Genomic DNA, 22,360 nt, shown 5'->3' with positions numbered 1-22,360 from the left:
AAGCATATATTCTAGTAGAAATAATAATAATAACAATGTCACCACATTGCAATCTTACACTGTGTCAGACAGTGTAAAGTATTTTACATTCATTATCTTCTAAGATAAATTCAATTATCCCCATTTTTCAGATGAAGAGATCAAGACCCAGAGAGGTTAAATAGCCTAAGATTACAAAGGTTAAATGGGACCCCGGAAGGACAGAGATTTTGACTGACTCTCTCTTACTCAAAGTTGACATATTTGCATCCTGTGTTAACATAATTGTGCAAAGCATTGGGTGACTGAGAGTTCAGGTGTATAGACGAATGCTAGAAAAGAGAAAACAATTCCAGATTTGGATTGTCAGGGGTAAGTTCTATGGAAAAGGTGAGCAGGTAGAAGTGGTATGTTGAAAATGAGAGGAAAAGAAGGCTTTGAGAGCTCTTGGGAAAAAAATTCACACCGTATGCAAATCTGTGCAGATTGTTCCATATGGTGGCTGGAAGTGCTCAGGGTCCCCACATTTGCCAGTATTGTCAGGCAGCCTGTGCACAGAGTGAAAACTGTGTTCCACTGACTGAGCCTCTGGGTGGTCTTATATGTTCAAAGCCCAGTGGGTTTGGTCTGAGCTATGCCATTGACATAGAGCTTTTGGGAAAATGGCAGCATTAGTTTCAATTAGGGCATTCTATACTTGTCAGACATTTTACAGTTTACCTATTTTCATGAAAATGATCTTATTTTGTTCTTGAGACGGAGTCTCGCTGTCGCCTAGGCTGGAGTGCAGTGGCGCTATCTCAGCTCACTGCAAGCTCCGCCTCCCGGATTCACGCCATTCTCCTGCCTCGGCCTCCCAAGTAGCTGGGACTACAGGCACTCGCCACCACGCCCCGCTAATTTTTTTATATTTTTAGCAGAGATGGGTTTTCACCATGTTAGCCAGGATGGTCTCGATCTCCTGACCTTGTGATCCGCCCACCTCTGCCTCCCAAAGTGCTGGGATTACAGGCATGAGCCACCACTCCCGGCCGATCTTATTTTGTTCTTAGCAAATTAGGATGGGCATTACTATCCTAATTTTCTTAATGAAGAAACAAAAGTTCAGAAAGCTTTTATAATAACAGTATTATACCACATATTATTGTTTGCATCTTTCTATTTTCCTTAATCCATCATTAGTGTATTCTTGTATTAGTATTTTTTACATCATAATTTTAGATAGCTGCATGTATTTCCTCACACAGGTATGACAGTTACCTTAAGCAGTATTCTGCTATTAAACATTTAGGTTGATGATATTCCTGTATTGCCAATGGTGTGGGAAAAGGTCTCTCCTATATTGTGTATATTGTGAATGAGGATACAAATTTGACAATATCAATTACAATTTAAAATGTGCATGCTCTTTGAGCAAACGACTCTACTTTTAGGTATACATGTATTAGAAATAATCACACACATACAACAGCAGCATTGTTGACATTTGAGGAAACATTGGGAACAGCTTAAACATACAAAAACTAGAAATTACTTAGATTGACCAGGCATGGTGGCTCATGCCTGTAATTCCAATAATTTGGGAGGTCAAGGTGGTCAGATTGTTTGAGTCTGGGAGTTTGAGACCATCCTGGGCAACATAGCGAAACCCTGTCTCTATGAAAAAAAAAAAAAAATTAGCTGGGGATGGTGGCTTGTGCCTGTAGTCCCAGCTACTTGGGAGGCTGAGGTGGGAGGATCATCTGAGCATGGAGGTCAAGGTGGTGGTGAGCTGAGATTGCGCCACTGCATTCCAGCCCAGGCAGTAGAGTGAGACCCTGTCTCAAAAAAACAAACAAAAACAAACAAACAAAAAAAAGAAATTAGTTATATCATGGCACATTCATGCAATGAAATACTCTACAGTCATGAAAAGGATCCAAATGTGCTGTCAAGGGAAGCTCTCCAAAGAATATTTTGAGTAAAAGCACCAGATTCCAAAATAGTATGAACCCATCTATTAAATACGTGAATATATTACACCACATGAAGGAAAAATAAATAAATATGTAAGTATAGATTTGCATATTCACAAAACATATCTGGAGTAATATAAGACAATGAAAAAATGATCTTTGGAAAGTTTATTGCATAGGTACATGTGTATGCTAAACAAGGAATTGGAGGGGCTTTCTATTTTATGCACTTCTGCTTTTCCTTAACTTTAATAGTACTTTTATTTTTAAAAAAGAAGTTTTCTGTGGGGAAAAATAAACAAGTGTCACAGTTTGATACAGATCCAGTCTGCTTGGCTCCTAGCCCCTCAACATAGCTTGGCCCAAATAATAGCTATGCTTTAGTTGCTTTGTGCAACCATTTCCACTGCTGGCTCTTTGCTCAGTAGAGCTGCCCTTAGCCTGGGTTACCTCCACCACCCTACAACCACCCACTCATCCAACACTATAAACAAGACAGACTGAAATGTCTCTCCAACCTCTCTCATCTCTTGCATAGCCTGCTTTTGCCTTTCCAACCAAGGAGTGACATGTAAGGCTTTTTTCTAACTAATCATCTGAAAAATCACACTAAGTAGTGTGATGAGTTGCATATTCAGACTCTGTGCTGTCCTTCAATCTGGACCCATCTTACTTTTGTATCTGACAGTTATATACCAGATGAAATTCCTGGTCATTCAAAGTCTCATTTCCAGTGCTGATATATGCTTTGTCCCTGTGTTTTCATTTCCTTAAATGTTTTGAACTGGATCAGAAATGGGAGAATTGTGTGTCTCTACTCACATTTCCATTTTTACCTGGAACTCACAGAGCTACTCAGCAGTGAAGCCAGACCCAGGAGGATGTATCAGGCAAAGGAAATAGCACAAGCAAAGGCACAAAGATGATAAAGAACAGGGTACATTGGGGGAACTGTAGGTAGGCATTGGTTGAAGGAGATGTCGCCTTCTCCTTATGTGCCCTTAAGCCATAGTTACACCTCCCTCCACTACATATATACAGCTACCTCATGCTCACGGCAAGCATCACCAATTAATTATGGAGGTGACCTCACAATTCCTCTCAACAGAGTCCTCCAGCAACCATCATCTGGGGTACTGGTATATGGGAAGAAACCCATTTTCCAACTCAGCTGTGAGGTCTACCTGAGTCCCCAGATAGAGCTGGTACTGTCTTTGCAGTGCAACACTGACAATTGCAGTTATGGCAATAACATGCTGATAATATTCAATGGATAGCACTCATTCTAATTTATTTAGTAATCATATATTTTCACTAATCTTCCCATTCATCCTTGGCAGGCTTGAAGACTCTGATATAAGACATTACTATGTGGTTGAAAAAGAAGTCCAGGGCTGAAGGCTCATTTCAATGTAAGAGAAAGAGACAAAATCACTTTTCTTTACGGATGTATGATTTATCTCTTGGCTGTTTCCCATGCTTTTGAGTGGATTGATATTTCTGAAGTCTTAATGTATTGTATTTATTCTCAATGTTTATTTACTGACAATAACAGCTTTGACCAATGACATGGCAATTTAGAGCATTTAAAATAGATGTTTCAATGTTAATAGCTGGGAACCAAAGATGTTTATTTTATAAGTTATTTCTATTCCTGAAGCAATTAAGATGCACTTCTACTTTTGACAGGCCACTTTTTTTCTCGAATGGCTAGAGTCCTGGAGGTACTTGCAGCCTAAAAAAAATCCCACTAAAATAATGAGCTAAATTTAACTCTTATGAGGGTACTTTTTGAACTCTTCAGTACTATTTCAAGTTCTTAGTTCTGTTTTCAATTAGAATGGTTTTAATGATCGTCATTAAAATGTTTATAATTAAAGGTAAATTCAATTCTTTATAATGGAATGCCTTAGGCAACATTCAACTTAATAAGAAGAAAACAATATTTTCCTATAGTTTTGTTTTTAAAATTTATTGTCCAAATCTGACAAAATCTAACAAAAAGCAGAAAACTGTCCTCTTAAAATCTTTCCCTCGAAAATATTAATGTTTTCACTTTTATCTGTTCTCTTTAAGTTCTTGCCTGTGCATAACTGAAATTTTAAAAAATTTTAGTATAATGTAAAAAATAGTTTATTTTATTATGTTAGAAATTAAATTTCATATTTCATGACCAAGATGCAAATCTTAATAAATATCATTTTCTCTCATGGTTTCAGGTTTTTCATGTGGAGATTCTGTGGATTTACTCCAAACTCCTTCTCTGGTATTTACTCTTACTGAATTTACATGTCACATGGCTTCCTAACTCATGAAAATACTCCTTCATTAATTCTATGCTGTAAAAGGCAAGAGACCTTTCAAATCTAGAATCTATTGGTTTTTGGATAACTACGGGTGTTTGGAGCTCCTTCTTTTTGGATACAGTAACTTGATGCTTTCTGAATTTCTGTTTTTAAAAACATGTCATTTATATTCTTGCAAGCCTGAAGTATTTGAATACTGAAGGAAATTGAAATTTTATACGCTATCAGCACAGCAGATACCTTTTCGCTAAGAAAGCAAGGAAAAAAATAGTAGGCTTGTGACCAGCTGCAGAACTGAGTTGTTGAGGCAAGAGACCCAAGATGACTTGGTGAAAGGCATGCTTCCTCCTGTCTTTCAAGGCTACAAGAAGTAGGGGCCATGGAAGGCAGAAAGCCAAGATGTTTGTTTTGCTAAAATACAGTGACCTTGAAAGCAGGACAAGAGTTCCTGCTTTCTTTAAGATGGCCCTGAAGGTAGTTCATATATTAATCTGACCAGGTTGTGCTGCAGAGTAACTTGTGAAAGGCCATCTTTAGCTTCAAAATCAAGATCCAATTTTTTTTTCTGCACTATCTAGGCTTTAAATTTTCCTCAGAGATGTCAAACTCCCATTAATCTTATAAGCATTATAATAGCACTATCCAAGATCATCACAAGCTTTTAGTATGCTAGCTAGGTACTTGTCTAAGAAATTATTGTTTCATTCATTTGATCCTGTGAATTGGGCACTACTATTGTTCCCACTTTTAAGATGACATGACTATCACACAGAAAGTTCAGATATATTACCTTGGTTAAATGAAGGATCTGGGCGGGTGAATCAGGCAGTCCTGTTGCAGAGCCTACAGATCTAACCACTGGCTAAGCAGCCTCCCACCTGCAACGTGGCTCAGAGAGAACAGCTTGTATGTTGAGAAGTCTGTAAGCACTTGCCATGGAAACCTCGAGTGCATGAATAGAAAATGGGAGTTGATAGAAACATCTAATATACATTAGTTTAGAATCTTTCAAAAGGTATTTGAAGTTTAAATTTGTGAAATATAGCCTTTTCTAGTTCATAACATTGCACAGGATGCAAAGAAACTGCTTGAATGTGACACTCAAGTGGAAAAGGACGAATGATGTGGCCTTAAAGCTGCCCTCAGGAGTTTGGGTGAAAGCCCTTTCAGGCTGCATTTCAACCTTGGTTTCTAAATCATGCCCTTGGTCTCTTCACACAATAGCACAGTGTAGATTCTCTCTCCTTGTCTTCTCTGTTCACATAAATCATCTTACTCTGTGTTTTCCTCCAATTAATGTTCATAAGATGCATCCTCATTATTGCTTTGCACCAAGCCCTGTGCTGCAGCAGGCTCTCTACAGCTCAGCCCAGGAAGAGCTTATTGGGATATTCAGGGGTAAATTTAAATTCCAGACCCCTAAGCAAATTTCACGTTCTGAGATGGTTGTGTAAAGAAACAAAAAGAGGCCTGGGAACACAGTAATTGAATGTGAGGAAGAAAAATAATCCTCCCGAAGATTTTTTCCAGTGCTCAACAGGCTGCTCCCTCCTGCTCTGGGCATCTTCCTCTTCTCTTGGCAACAGCTGGGAGGGAGAAGACTTGCTTTTAATGGAGAGCTGGCTTCCCTCTGATTCCGCTGTTTGGATTTCTTGAACTAATAAGAGGTGCCAATCAAAGCTATGTTTCCCCTGTTTAGTTAGATCATTTCACTTCTTTATGCCATTTAATAATGGTGAAATCGGTCATCTATATGAAAGCACTGTGGAGTTGGCCTGTATAATCGCGTGTTCTTTGTTCAGAATTCAGTATGGGTGGAAGAAACAAATGCAAGCCTATTGCTGCTGCATTTGAGGATTTGTTTGTTTTTTCAGTTTTCATTTCTAAAAGTTTTGGTGAAAAATGGAACAAATTATTTAAGATTCCAAATTTGAACTCTTCTTGATTCAGCACATCAAATGCTTCTGAATAATGTGGTATTTAAGCAAGAATCTTTAAAAATTACTATTTAGATTCTGTTAATACAAACAACAGCAGCCAAAAACAGAAGAAAAAAACCCCACAACTTCTGTAAATAAGAGCTTCTGTGAGTGAAAAAGTGAAAAACAAGCTGTGCCAAGACACAAGAAGTCATTAGATACACTGACAAAGCCGAGAAGGGAATGAAAGAGATTAATGGGTGTTTGCTGATTCTTGGCTTCTGTCTTCACCTGTCCCCACACTATTTTTTTTTTTTTTTAATGTGGGGTCTCCTTCTGTCACCCAGTCTGGAGGGCAGTAACGTGATTGTGGTTCTGTGCAGCCTCAACGTCCTGACTTCAAGTGATCCTCCTGCCTCAGCCTCCCAAGTAGCTACGATTGCAGGCACACACCACCATGCCTGGCTAATTTTTCTGAAAGAATTTTTTGTAGAGGTGATGTTTCACTATGTTGCTCAGGTTGATCTCAAACTCCTGGCCTCAAGCAATCCTCCTTCCTGGGCCTTCCAAAATGCTGGGAATACAGCTGTGAGCCACTACACCTGGCTTTTAGTTGGTTTCTGTTACTTGCAGCTAAAGTAGTCTTAACTAGTGTTATAAATAATATGAAAAACAACAAAGTCTTAAACATGTAATTTATGACATCCTTTTTGCAGACAGTAGTGTATTGGAAACACTCAAGCGCTGAGATTTGTTTGCCTTTTGAGGCTGAGCAGAGAATTGCTTTGTGGGAGGGGAGCTAATACTCAGCTGTAGCATTTTCAGCCCAGACCTGTATACTCAGGAGTGAAGGAGAACATTCTAAGAGTAGGGAGAGGTCAGCGGGTTACTACAGGAAGGCACAGTACAGTCAGGGTAAGAGAAGGCACATATCTCTGTTGGCCCATTGATTGCTACCTTAGATCGAGGGAGTTGATCCCATGAGTACAACAGAAGAATTCTGGGGCATTTTGGAAAGATTCTGGGACACAAATACTGGCAGGGAGACATCTGCCTAACCAGATCTCTTACCCTGACAGCACTTCCTACTTCCATAAGATGCTCAAAAGAAGCCAGAGTTAATTAATACATGTAATCCAAACATCATGTTGTACACCATAAATATATACAATTTTTAGAAAAAGAAAAGATAAAGTAGAGAATGGAAGGAGTGAGAAATCAAGATTTTAGAATAACAAAAATAATGTAAAATTTATATGGATAAAATATAAAATAATATCTCTTTTTGAAGTTGCTTCAACTGTTAAGCAAAGAAGGGGCATGAAGGTATGTATACTTCAGAGACCTGCAAATGGTTTAAGGAAGGAAAATGAATGTGTGGATATAGATAACATGGAACTAGTGTGCTTGTGAAGTATGTAAAAACATAAGATTGAACAAAATAAAGTGGACAGAACAGAATGTGAACGATCTGACTTGTTCAATTTAGACACCTCATGCTTTGTTTTATCTTCTACTTGCTGCCATAGAAATAGAAATTGAAATAATTTTCTTACCATCCAGGAGACTTTGAAGAGTCAACCCTTCCTGACCTCAAGGAAAGGGAAGCCTAGTTTTAAGATTTCAGCTCTTGTCTATAATGGGCCTTCACAGTTCATTGTGAAAGAATGAGAGGGAGTATAGGGTTTGTGGAAAGAAGCAGAATAGCACAGATAAGGTGAGACAAGGAGGGACTTTTCTAGCCTGACATGAAAATGAGCCAAGAGAGGTGAGATCCTGGATACCAGAGTTGCCAACCTCCTGGGAGATCCCCATGTCCTACTCAAGGCATGCAAGCAGAGAGTTTAGGAGACCATGTCAGGCTTAATTAGTGAAAATGCCTGCTGCACCCATGACAAAAGAGATATAAGACATCTTTCTCTTTCTTCAGCCACCACGGATGCCTTCTGGTTTCTGGGATGGGACTAAGAGCCTAATAATGACCCACATAGAATTTAATTCCAGTGGGATAGAATCTAAGGCAGAACTTGGTTGAAATAAAGTAAATTAAGTGATTTTTCTTCTATGCTTGAGGTTGTATACTGACTTTCTTACCAGCTACACAGTTTTTCCCAATATTGGCCTCTGTCCAAATGCTAACAATGCATCTGCTCTTGTTTTCTGTGAAGGTAATATAATTTAGGTGCACCCTTCTGTAGGAAGTGTGTTTTCTTCCCTTTGTAATTCAACATCTGCTTTTTTCCCCCCTTTATGGAATCAAGCAGCTGTACTGAGAGTGAATAAAATTAGCCTTGATTTGCAAGATATCATGTTTCCCCCAAATAGATGGAAGTACCCCTACATATCATTTCTTTAATTCTGGTTCAAAAGGGTTAGGTGTTGATATATATGATAAATTTATTTGATAGGGTCAGACTTCAGTGCATTTACTCACAAATTTTAGATGTCTCTCCTTCTAAGTAGTCTGGATATGTGGAACTCAGATTTATACAAGCAATGGATTTGTTTTGCATAAACAGAAACCTGGAATTTAAAGGAAAAAGTTTCGGCTGAGGTACTTCCTGATTATAAAGTAATGTCAAAGCCTGATTTTTCTCTGCTTTGTGTTAATGCTCAGATAAAAGGCTCACGATGTGGAGGAGTAAAGTCTTAAATCTGTGATAATTCAGGGGTCTTGCCTTGAGAGAAATGTCTATCAAGTAAGAAGCAGCAGAGAGCAGATATGAATTTGATCTGGGCAAGTGCCACAGAGTGCTAAAAGCTTTCCAAAGGAAGAGCAGATTCCAGGGTGGAGCCCAGAACTGTTGCAGATATGCAGTTCTGTTCCTAACATTTGTTGACTCAGATGTGGATGGGGGAAGGACAGAAGTTACCAAATTTGTTTGAAGGCTTATTTTTTCCTAATGATAAAAGTAGTACATGATCAATTGAAGAAATAAAAAATTGAAACATAAAGAAAAAAATTAACCATAGTTCCATCCAGAAAAAACTACTATACACATTTTGGTGCATTTCTACAAGTCTTTCTGTATACACATATGCATACACACACATACATATAAATATATATCCAGATATATACTGGAATATACTGTAGATACTGTTTTATATTCTGTTTTATTCACTCAAAAGTGAATCATTAGCCATGTCTTTAAAAGTTTTTCACAGATACTTTGAATGACTGCTGAATTAGTCTGTTTTCACACTGCTGATAGAGACATAACCAAGCCTGGGCAATTTACAAAAGAAAGAAGTTTAATGCACTCACAGTTCCATGTGACTGGGAGGCCTCACAATCATGGCAGAAGATGAAAAGCACATCTCACATGGTGGTAGACAAGAGAAGAGGGCTTGTGCAGGGAACCTCCCATTTTTAAAATCATCAGATCTCATGAGACTTATTAACTATCATAAGAATATTACGGGAAGGACGCACCCTCATGATTCAGTTACCTCCCATCAGGTACCTCCCACAACACGTGGGAATTCAAGATGAGATGTGGGTAGGAACACAGCCAAACCATATCATTCTGCCCCTGTCCCCTCCCAAACCTCATGTCCTCACATTTCAAAATTAATCATGCCTTCCCAACAGTCCCCCAAAGTCTTAACTTATTTCAGCATTAACTCAAAAGTCCACCATCCAACATCTCATCTGAGACAAGGTAAGTCTCTTCCACCTATGCACCTGTAAAATCAAAAGCAAGTTAGTTACTTCCTAAATACAATTGGGGTACAGGCATTGGGTAAATACAGCCATTCCAAATGGGACAAATTGGCCAAAACAAAGGGGCTAAAGGACCCATGCGAGTCAAAATCCAGTGGGGCAGTTAAATCCTAACACTCCAAAATGATCTCCTTTGACTCCATGTCTCACATCCAGGTCACACTGATGCAAGAAGTGGGTTACCATGGTTTTGGGCAGCTCCACCCCTATGGCTTTGCAGGGTACAGCCTCCCTCCTTCTGGCTGCTTTCACGGACTGGCATTGAGTATCTGCAGCTTTTCCAGGAACATGGTGCAAGCTGACAGTGGATCTACCATTTTGGGGTATGGAGGACAGTGGCCCTCTTCTCACAGCCCCACTAGGCAGTACCCCAGTAGGGATTCTGTGTGGGGGCTCCAACCCCACATTTCCCTTCTTCACTGACCTAGCAGAGGTTCTCCATGAGGGCACCACCCCTGCAGCAAATTTCTGCCAGGGCATCCAGGCATTTCCATACATCATCTGAAATCTAGGCAGAAGTTCCCAAACCTCAATTCTTGACTTCTGTGCACTCACAGGCTCAACACCATGTAGAAGTTGCCATGGCTTGAAGTTTGCACCCTCTGAAGCCATGGCCCGAGCTCTACATTGGTCCCTTTCAGCCACTGCTGGATTGGCTGGGATGCAGGGCACCAAGTCCCTAGGCTGCACACAGCATGGGGTCCTGAGCCCAGTTCATGAAACCTCTTTTTCCTCCTACACCTCTGGGCCTGTGATGGAAGGGGCTGCCACAAAGTCTCTGATATGCTCTGGAGAAATTTTCCTCATTGTCTTGGTGATTAATATTCGGCTCCTCCTTTCTTATGCAGATTTCTGCAGCTGGCTTGAATTTCTCCTCAGAAAGTGGGATTTTCTTTTCTATTGCATTGTCAGACTGCAGATTTTCCAAACTTTTATGATCTGTTTCCCTTTTGAAACTGAATGCCTTAAATAGCACCCAAGTCACCTCTTGAATGCTTTGCTGCTTAGAAATTTCTTCTACCAGATACCCTACATCATCTTTCTCAAGTTCGAAGTTCCACAAATCTCTAGGGCAGGGGAGAAATGCCATCAGTCTCTTCGCTAAAACATAACAAGAGGCACCTTTGCTCCAGCTCCCAACAAGTTCCTCATGTCCATCTGAGACCACCTCAGCTTAGATCTTAATCATATTACTATCAGCACTTTTGTCAAAGTCATTCTACAGGTCTCTAGGAAGGTCCAAACTTACCCACATTTTCCTGTTTTCTTCTGAGCCCTCTGAACTGTTCCAACCTCTGTCTGTTACCCAGTTCCAAAGTTGTTTCCACATTTTTGGTATGTTTTCAGCAACACCCCACTCTACTGGTACCCATTTGCTGTATTAGTCTGTTTTCATGCTGCTGATAAAGACATAACCAAGACCGGGCAACTTATAAAAGAAAGAGGTTTAATGCACTCACAGTTCCACGTGTCTAGGGGGCTTCACAATCATGGTGGAAGGTGAAAGGCACATCTCACATGGTGGCAGACAAGAGAAGAGAGCTTGTGCAGGGAAACTCCCTTTTTCATTTTTATTATTTTTTTTTGAGATGGAGTCTCGCTCTGTCACCAGGCTGAAGTGCAGTGGCACAATCTCTGCTCACTGTGACCTCTGACTCTGGTTCAAGTGATTCTCCTGCCTCAGCCTCCCAGGTAGCTGGGATTACAGGCATGCGCCACCAAGCCCAGCTAATTTTTGTGTTTTTAGTAGAGATGGGGTTTCACCATGTTGGCCAGGATGGTCTTGATCTCCTGACCTCATGATCTGCCCCCCTCGGCCTCCCACAGTGTTGGGATTACAGGCGTGAGCCACCGCGCCCAGCCAGAAACTCCCATTTTTAAAACATCAGATCTCATGAGACTTACTCATTATCACGAGATTAGCATGGGAAAGACCCGTCCTCATGATTCAATTACTTCCCACCAGGTCCCACTTACGACACATGGGAATTCAAGATGAGATTTGGTGGGGGCACAGCCAAACCATATCAACTGCATATTCTATCAGAAGTACATATCATAACTTATTTAACCAATCTGCTTTTTAAAGAATGTTTTATGTTGAAAATCATTGCACATAAACCTTAGCTGTACTTCAATTATTTCCTCATAACAGATTCCTAGATTTCATATGGTTTAAAAATTGCAATTGTTTGAATTTGTATTTCTCTGATGACTTATGAGCTTGAACATATTTCATGTTTAGTAGTCACATACATTTCTTCTGTAAATATTTTTATTCATTTTTCTATTGGAGGTTTTAGTGTTTTTTAAACACATCATATAACCTTACTATATATTAAAGACATTGATACTTTATTATATTTTTGACATATATTATGACTTGCCTTGTATATATGTGCTGCTATATTAAGAATATTAACTCTTTGTCTTTGTTTAAGTATATTTTTGTCCCAGGTCCATATCTTCCTTTGAAGTGCTTGTCAATTCTTTTTTTTTTGAGACGGAGTCCGCCTGTCGCCTTCAGGCTGGAGTGCAGTGGCACGACTGCCTCACTGCACGCCCGGCCTCCGGTTCCCGCATTCTCCTGGCTCAGCAGCCTCCCGAGTAGCTGGGACTGGGGCATGCCTACACCGGGCCTCTCAAGCATCTTTTTTGTATTTTTAGTAGCTTACTGGGGTTTCACCGTGGTCTCGATCTCCTGACCTTGTGATCCGCCCGCCTCGGCCTCCCAAAGTGCTGGGATTACAGGCGTGAGCCACCCCGCCCGGCTGCTTGTCAATTCTTTAAGGGCCAGGTCAAATCTTCTTTCCTCCTAAAAGCCTTCTAAGACCCCTGAAGTGAAATGAAGCTTTTCCTCTTCCACCCTGCCACCGTGTTTGGTTTTATTACTCTATAGTACTTGCTTCTATCTGCTTTAAAAGAAAACTTCCCTCTTGGAAGAGCATCCATCCTGCTCTACTCACTTTGATATTCTTTAGAGTACAAGTGTCAAATAAATGCTTGTTGTGTTAAATGAAACAAAGTCAAAATCATTACAGCTTAATGTTCAAACACAATAGATCCCTACTATCTTGCAATTGTAAGTATTGTAGACTTGACACAATGAGGTACAAACTGCATGAATAAAAATGGAACCAATGATTTTTCCCCCCTGCTAACCTAAGGATTTTAGCACAGGCTGTAGGGATTTATGACTCCCAAGGTAGTTTGGCTGAAGTTAGCCACTCAGATGAGCTTTTTCTAAACTGTAATCTTGAGTCCATATAATTAAATTTCACTGGGAGAAATATATCAGTAAAACCACTCTAAGTGACATGGTTATAAAAAAAGAGAAATAGAAGCTAGACAGGCACACTTAATCATAACCTCTAATGGGATTAGAAATACGAAGACAACAACCAAAACAACAAAATATCCAAGGAGGCTGAGTTAAAATTGCCAGGAGTGATTCTGAATGAAACAATTTTGTTTTATTGGTACCCAGGGTAAGGATACCGATTAGAGTGATACACATAACCAATAAACAGGACAGTACATGGTTTAACAGCAGACTCTTCATGAAGAATACAGTTATAAAAGGCTTTGACTGCTTAGTTTTAAAACTCAAGCCCTCAATTTTCTTTGAGAAGAGTTGATGTCCTGTTTTTTAGGAAAATTCATGTGAATGTAGGTCTTGAAGATGGGTTACAAGTGGAGCATGAGGGTGTTAAGGAGCCAGTTAATAACAGGATAAATTGTGGCCCAGGCTTTCTTGGCTCAACAAGGTTTCACGTGGTGTCTGGGTGTGCTCACTCATCTAGGCTGTCAGAATCTACCCCCCTGAGTCTGATACCAATGCTTTTGTGTGGGAAATCAGAGTAAGCAGATCTTCCAGAAATTGGAAGGCAGAACGAAGAAAATTCTTTACGTAGGATGTGCTATTTTTTTTTTTTTTTTAAGCTTTGAAGTTTGAAGTGTACAGTCTTGGCATGAAGGTCTGGAACAGGCACATAAATTGTTCTGCCAACAAGATAAAAGAGTTCTAATATTGAGTCATAGAGATGGGAGAGAAATAGAGTTCTGTGCAGCATTCTGTCTCTGCAACCCTGTCCTTCCCTCTCAGAAACAAACAGTTTTTGAGGGGGGATAGAGCAGGGGACACAGGAGAGCCCTTCCTTAATACTCTCGGGATACTTCAGTGTAAAGGGAACTTTTCCCCAGCAGATGTCCCAGTGCCACTAGGCATGGATGTTTAACAGAGATGGTGGCAAAGGGATAATGGGCCTGAATGAGTGCTAAGAGTCAATAATTATAATCACAAGTTAATACCACACTGTAATAATAGTAGAAAATTTAAACTTTAGAGCTGGAAAGCACTTTATGGTGACCTCGTCAAACTCCAGATGAGGTAGTCTGACCGAATAGTTTACATACTTACTCTAAATAACCCAGCTCCTTGGTGGCAGAGTCAAGATTAGATTAACCTCCAAGCTTTCTATTGCCTGGGTCCTCCTGTTCTCTAGTAACTCCCAATTGTCTTGAGGGTTTTTAAACTGTGAGTCCAAACATTCCTTTGATAACTTTGCAGTTTATAATTTTTTACATAATTAAAATATTTATTAAGGTACATTACAAATAAAGTTATTAAAACAATACAAAAAAAGGATTAGAAAGAAAAGCAGTAAGTCTTTGATCCAGATTTCTTCTAGCCCACACTACAAATACAACTATGTTAACTTTGAGCTGTTTTTCTTGTATTCTCTTTAGTCTTTCTCTCAAAGTAAAATATTGGCATGTTTATTACTTAATTTATCAATTTTAGATTTTACCCATGGACTTGATAGAGAGAATTTAGTTCAATACATACCCACCTCCTTTTCTTCCATCCCCCACACAATCCATTACCATTTTTCCACTGACTTTCTTTACTTTTCCATGCAAAGCACTGGGTGACTCATTCTCCTTAGCTACTAGGAAGCATCACAGATCTCCACAGAACATTGTTACAAGTCTTTTCCCTTTATTGTTTCTAAAAAGGTGTTATTATATATGTAAAAATATGTGAATTGTATAATTCTTAATACAGTTTTAACTCATCTAAATCTAATATTTTAAATATATTGTTCCATTTTGCTTGTTTTTGAGCCCTAAAATACAGTATCATATTGTAAGTAGTCTTCTTGGACTTTCTTTCTGTGCTCAATACAATGTTTCCAAGAAAAATTAATGCTGAATTTTAAAATCTGTGTGATATTCCATTATATGAATATACCAAAATTTATTCATCCATTCTCCTCTTGCCTCCATAGACATTTGCTGTTTGCTTTGTTAGTTTTTCTCCTGCTATGAATATTGTAGTGATTAATCAATATGAAGACAATGTTATTATGTATGATCAACAATGATAATAAAGAACATCCCATGCTCATGGTTGGGTAGAATCAATATTGTGAAAGTGACCATATTGCCCAGAGCAATCTACAGATTTAATGCAATTCCCATCAAAATACCATCATCATTCATCACAGAACTAACAAAAAAAATCCCTAAAATTCATATGGAACCAAAAAGGAGCCTGCATAACTAAAGCAATACTAAGCAAAAAGAACAAATCCAGACGCATCACATTACCAAACTTCAAATTATACTACAAGGCTATAGTTACCAAAACAGCATGGTATTGATATAAAAATAGGTGTGTAGGCCAATAGAACAGAATAGACAGCCCAGAAATAAAGCCAAATACAGCCAACTGGTCTTTGACAAAGGATACAAAAACATAAAGTGGGGAAAGGACACCCTAGTCAATAAATGGTGCTGGGAAAACTGGCAAGCCACATGTAGGAGAATGAAATTTCTCTACATGAAGAAGGATATCCTCATCTTTCACCTTATACAAAAATCAACTCAAGATGGATCAAAGACAATAAGACCTGAAATCATAAACATTCTAGAAGATAACAATGGAAACATTCTTCTAGACATTGGCTTAGGCAATGAATTCATGACTAAGACCCCAATGAATTCATGACTAAGATCCCAAATGCAACAAAAACAAAAATAAATAAATGAGACCTAATTAAACTAAAAAGCTTCTGTGCAGCAAAAGAAAGAATCAGCAGAGTAAACAGACAACCCAGAGAATGGGAGAAAATATTCACAAACTATGCTTCTGACAAAGGACTAACATCCAGAATCTACAAGGAACTCAAACAAACCAGCAAGAAAAAAAAAAACAAACATTCCCATCAAAAAGTGGACAAAGGACATGAACAGACAGTTCTGAAAAGAAGATAGACAAACAGCCAACAAACATATGAAAAAATGTTCAGCATCACAAATTATCAGGAAAATGCAAATTAAAACCACAATGAGATACCACCTTACTCCTGCAAGAATGGCTACAATTAAAAAGTAAAAAAATAAAATAAAAAAATAGATGCTGCCATGGATGTGGTGAAAAGGGAACACTTTTACACTGCTGGAATATAAACTAGTAAAACCACTATGGAAAACAGTATGGAGATTCCTTAAAGAACTAAAAGGAGAACTACCATTTGATCAAGCAATCCCACTTCTGAGTATCTATCCAAAGGAAAAGTCAGTATATGAAAAAGACATACATGCACATGCATGTTTATAGCAGCACAATTTGCAATTGCAAAAATATGGAACCAACCTAATGCCCATCACCCACTGTGTGAATAAAGAAAATGTGGTGTACACATGTTCTCACTCATAGGTGGGAATTGAACAATGAGATCACTTGGACATGGGAAGGGGAACATCATGGGCCTATTATGGGGAGGGGGGCAGGGGGAAGGATGGCATTGGGAGTTATAACTGATATAAATGATGAGTTGATGGGTGCTGACAAGTTGATGGGTGCAGTACACCAACATGGCACATGTATACATATGTAACAAACCTGCACGTTGTGTACATGTACCCTAGAACTTAAAGTATAATTAAAAAAAAAAAAAAGAGAAAATGTGGTGTATATATACGCTATGGAATACTACTCAGCCATAAAATGGAATGAAATAATGGCCTTTGCAGCAACTTGGATGGAGCTGGAGGCCATTATTCTACATGAAGTAACTCAGGAATGAAAAACCAAATATTGTACATTCTCACTTACAAGTGGGAGCTAAGCTATGAGGACACAAAGGAATAATAATGATATAGTGAACTTTGGGGACTTGGGAGGGAAGGGTGGGAGGGAGGTGAGGGATAAAAGACTACATATTGGGTAGAGTGTACACTGCTTGGGTGATGGGTGCAACAAAATCTCAGAAATCACCACTAAATAACTTATCCAGGTAACCAAAAACACCTGTACCCCAGTAACTATTAAAATTTAAAAAAAGAATCATATACTATCAAGGATATTTGAGGAAAATATCCTTCAAGGATAACAGTGAAATAAAGCCATGTTTACACAAACAAAAAGAAACAAGAATGGCAATATAGGGACATCAGCTGGCTTCTGATTTAAATGATCTACAACAAGAGAAAGAAGAAATGAAAACTATCAATGTTTAGTTAAGAACACACATGGAAAATCAAAAGAGCCTCCATGGCAGCTTTGAAAGAGTCCCTCCTCTCCTGTAAGTTGCAAGGTAGATATGGCTGAGCCCCAAGCCTATGGCCTGATTGGAAGTTCTTCAGAACTGGAACATCAATGAAATGCTCTTTTCTACTGAGCTCTTATAGTGAATTAAAGGCACTGCTGGAAGGGAGTGAATGAAGATATTTGGGCAGACATGTGTGAAGCTGAGAAATTTGATATCCCAAATGATGAGGATCTCTCTTGTCCAAGGAACCCTCTCCTGCCCTCAGGAAGTCAGCTTTCCTGTGAATTGAAGACTTTCCACAAGTATACCTTGGGCAGCGATCTCACAAGCTGATACTGATTTTTCTCAGGACCTATCTTCTCACTACATTTTATTGCCTCTGGATTAATTTACGATTTATATCCTAACAGGATCTAGATTTCAAAAATGTCAGGACATAGTCTTTACGCTAAAAGAGTTACAAGACAGCACCAAATATTGTCAGAAGTGTAAGAAACATGTATGGGAGAGAATTCTAATGGTCTGATTCAAAGAGGATGAACTATAAGGGTTGATTGAATTAAAATTACTTCATGGGTGTGCTCACATGGAATTTTGAATTTAATGTGTTGGTTCAAATACTTATAATGGCATTGATAGCCAGCTATACTGGCCAGTGAAAGCCTGGATTCAACAAAAGCCTACTATTAATGAAGTATAAACGATAGATTTTCCCTGTCATACTGTATAGTACTGGTTCTCAAACTTTGGTATGCAACAGAATCTTGGGAAAGCTTCTTAAAAATCCAGATTTCTAGAATCAACCCTAGAGTTTCTGATTCAGTAGGTCAAACTGAGGTTCAAGAAGTTGAATTTCTAACAAGTGCCCAGGTGATGCCAACATTGCTGGTCCTAGAACTACACTTCGAAAACTAGAGCTATGGAGGAAAGGATTCTGAAGGCTAAATGAGATGGAATTAGTGAAATGCTTCTGGTGTATGCAATATTCTCAGCTATCCCCTAACCATATCCTTCCATGGGGCCTGGAGGATTTTTTTTCTGTAAGAAAAACACTTAAGCAGAATGTTTTATTGACTTTAGATCAGCTGGTAATAATTATGTGCATTTATGTCTTATTTTACCTCACTGGAAAAAAAGATTAATGTTATGTTAATGAGACTTCTGACTTTCATGTGTTTGTTGCTCTGGGCTAAGTTCAGCTCTTTCCTGTAATGTGTGCTTCAGTATCAACAAAAGGTGTATGTCCAAAATTTCCACTTGTTACCATCTACTTCTGGGCCTGGAGGATTTTTTTTTTTGTCACCATGGCATTAAGAAATGCATGGATCAGGGTGTATTGTCATCCTTCATAAGCTCTCTGGTGGTTGTCCTTAGTAAGCCACAAACAATGGTAGAAGGTGCTGCACTGGAATTGGGTTCCCTGATATCAGTGACAAAAATAGAATCCCAGAGGGGTAGAAACTGGGTGGTGGAATTTAAGCTTTAGGGACAAGATGGAAACAAATGCCACAATAAGCTATAAGAACAGAATAGTGATTACAGTATTTTTATCTACAAAATTCTACAGTGATGACTAATGGATCATGGATTTTCTAGAAATAAAACAAATGGACAACCTCTAAGGCACTGCTTGAAAAATATAGGCAAAAAAAATTCAGGCTTGGTGGCAGAGACTCAACTTCAGTCATTGTGTTAGAGATGCATGATCATTCCCAGTTTTCAGGTTTAAGATAGTTCATAGACCTTTCACCTTCGAAGAGGGAATAGCCAGGTTCTAAAGACTCTGCACTATGTCCACAGGTATATGTTGGTACTGTGAAGCTTCCTGAAAGCTTTCCCTAAGGGAACTTGTCTATTTAAACGTGTGACTATACAATGAGGAAGTAAATATTCAGACCTTCTGAGGGTTATTGAATCATGGTTCTTAATTCCTGGAGACTCCAAATGCCAGAGTGTCCCACCAATAAGAGGAGTTGTTTATGAAGACCGGATGGTAGATAAAATCTTGGGTCAATCATATCTCATTTCAAAAGTGTACAGGAGGACTGTGGAGCCATTCTTTGTTTATTTTCCCAATCGTATTAAGTGTAGTGAAAACAGATATAGTAATTCCCTTTATCTGTAGGAGGTATGTTCCAAGACCCCCAGTGGATGTCTGAAACTGTAGATAGTATTGAACCCTATATATACTATGTTTTTTCCTATGCATATATACCTGTTATAAAGTTTAATTTATAAATTAGGCACAGTAAGAGGTTAACAACAGTAACTAATAATAATTATAACAATATACCAGCATCACTCCTCTTGCCCATTTGGGGCCATTGTTATTAAGTAAAATAAGAATTACTTGAACACAAGCACTGCAATACCACCACAGTTGATCTAATAACCAATATGGCTTCTAAGTGACTAGTGGGCAGATAGTATAGACAGTGTGGATACACTGGACAAAGAAATTATTCTCGTCCTAGGTGGGATGGAGCAGATGGTGCAAGATTTCATTACACTACTCAGAACAGCTTGCAACGTAAGACTCATACATTGTTTATTTCTAGAATTCTTCATTTAATATTTTCAAACCACAGTTGACTACAGGTAACAGAAACCACAGAAAGCAGAACTGCATAGAAGTGGGGGTGGGTGTATGCTGTACATTCAGAAAATGGTAGCATCTTTACATTCATTCTCTGACTCATCAAATGATGTTTAATATGGCAGGAGAGACCCAGAGCAAGCCTCCGAAAGCACTCTGTGTAAGAAATCTGGCCATCCTGATGTCACCATGCTGAATAGACTATGTAGAGAGACTACATAAAGAAAGGTGCCTGAGGACCCCCAGTGGATCCGATCCCTGTCTGACACTTATTTCTACTGTTTTTCACTTAACAGTATATTTTCATATATTTATCACCATTGCATGGTAATTCATTGCATGTATTGACTACATTTAACTCATCCATTGGCCAAATCATGGTAACCTAGGTGGCCTTCGACTTCCTGCTACCACAACCGATGATCAGCATCCTCATATACGCCTTCCATGAACCTATGAAAATTTCTATCAAGGATTTATGGATGGAGAAAACCTCAAATTCCCGTTTTTATTTATAAGTAATTATCTTAGAGGCAAAGGCTTTTCCATCAGAAAGTTAATAAAGAGTCTTGATGTTTTCATACATATATGTGTGTGTGTGTGTGTATATATATATTTATATGTCACACATACAAACACACATATAAACATACTAGTAAAGTTACAAAATGAAGTCAGTAAAATCACAGCTGATGAGTTAATTCTCACAATGCTGCTATGTGCAATACAACCTTAGGTGAGTGAACTTAATTCATTATAGCTACAGCAATACATTTAAACAAGTATATTTTTAGTGATTATGGTAGCAAATCCAACTTCCTGAAAACAATAAGTGTCTCACCTCTTTTCTCAGGAATAGACCCTGGGCCATGTGCCCAGTTGAAAAAACTACATTTCCAGCCTATCTTGTTGATAGAGGTGACCAATGAGATATATTTTCATTACAATTGCATTAAAATCACCCATTTTTCTATACCCTCTCCAGTCTTGATGCTCTGTTTATGTTTTCCAGTGTAAGGTATAAAAATAATTTTAATCTGATTTTTTTCAAATGCAGTGAGGTAGAATCTCTTTTTGTATGTTGATTGCCTTTTTATATCAACTTCAGTGAAATGCATAATTATATTGTTTATTTTACTAGTATGTATATATGCACACACACATATATATGTATATGTATATTTGCCTACTTTTTTCAATTTGTAGGTTTATGTGTATTAATTGGGACAGATTATATTTTTCAAAAATGTCATGGCAATATATTTCTGGACCCACACACTCATCCAGAACTTCGCCACTCCCCTTAAACCTATTCCCCCTTCTCTTGCCTTGAAGACTGCCAAGATGCATAGAATGCAGGGGAATGATGCTGCATGATTTCAGGTTAGCTCATAAAGACAATAAGCTCATAGAAGGTGATTCTGGCTATCTCATTCTTGGGACATGTGCCTTTGGAGCTCTAACCCATCACATAGAAAGTCCAGTTCCCCTGAAATTACGAGACTAGAGAGACTGAGTACAGGAAAAACAGAGAGAGAGGAGGGAGAAAAATAGATACAGAGAGAAACATGGAGCTTTGCCTGGTGACTCCCAGATGTTCCAGCCCTCAGCTGGTTGAGGCTTTCTTGTCCATCCACCAGACAGGAGAGTGAGCCAAACATGTGAGAGGCCCTGCGTGAGAACACCTAGCTGAGCCCAGTCTATGTTCATAGCTGTGAAAGAAAGTAAAATTAAAATGTTATTGTGTTAAGCAGTACATTTTTGGATGGGTTGTTACATAGCAAAGATAACTGGAATGTTAATAATATCCAGACATTTTCTTCATTTGTATTCAAATAATTTCCGTCAAATTCAAGTACTTTTTCTGTAATTTGACTTCGTGTATTGCTATGGTTTGAATGTGTCCCCAAAAGTTCATGTGTTGGAAACTTAATCCTCAAAGCAACAGTGTCGGGAGGGGGGAACCAATAGGAGGTAATTAGGTCATCAAGTCTCCACTCTTATGAATAGATTAATACCATTATTGTGGAAGTGGTTTAGTTACTTTGAGAATGAGCTTGTGATAAAGAGGATGAGTTTGGCCCAATTTCCCTTCTTTATGTCTCAAGTGCTCACTTGTGTTTCTGACCTTTTGCCATATTATAATGGAACATGAAGTTCCTTCCCAGACGCAAGCACCATACTCTTGGACTTCCAGCTTCTAGTACTGTGAGAAATAACTGTCTTTTCCTTATAAATTACCCAGTCTGTGGTATTATGTTATAGCAACAGAAAATGAACTAAGACACTTACCATATAAAGCATATTTTTAATATGCTT

General features: G+C 38.7%; 1 protein-coding gene across 3 annotated transcripts in view; it reads left to right on the top strand.

Moving 5' to 3' along the window:
* The window catches only part of GPR63 (G protein-coupled receptor 63), a 107,239-nt gene that overhangs the window by 19,131 nt on the left and 65,748 nt on the right, over window positions 1-22,360 (top strand). For 2 of the 3 annotated variants that reach the window (XM_009205693.3, XM_009205694.3), the window contains 2 exons: window positions 3,275-3,346; window positions 4,154-4,200. The gene's annotated coding sequence lies outside the window, so the exon portion shown is untranslated. Of the gene's footprint in view, window positions 1-2,267; window positions 3,140-3,274; window positions 3,347-4,153; window positions 4,201-22,360 lie in introns of those variants that run through there. The other variant, XM_009205696.4, reaches the window with a different exon arrangement.

The sequence above is a fragment of the Papio anubis genome, chromosome 6 (assembly GCF_008728515.1).
Source record: "Papio anubis isolate 15944 chromosome 6, Panubis1.0, whole genome shotgun sequence".
Taxonomy (NCBI): domain Eukaryota; kingdom Metazoa; phylum Chordata; class Mammalia; order Primates; family Cercopithecidae; genus Papio; species Papio anubis.
Note: the sequence above shows the minus strand (reverse complement) of the source record. Positions and strands in the feature narration are given on the sequence as shown.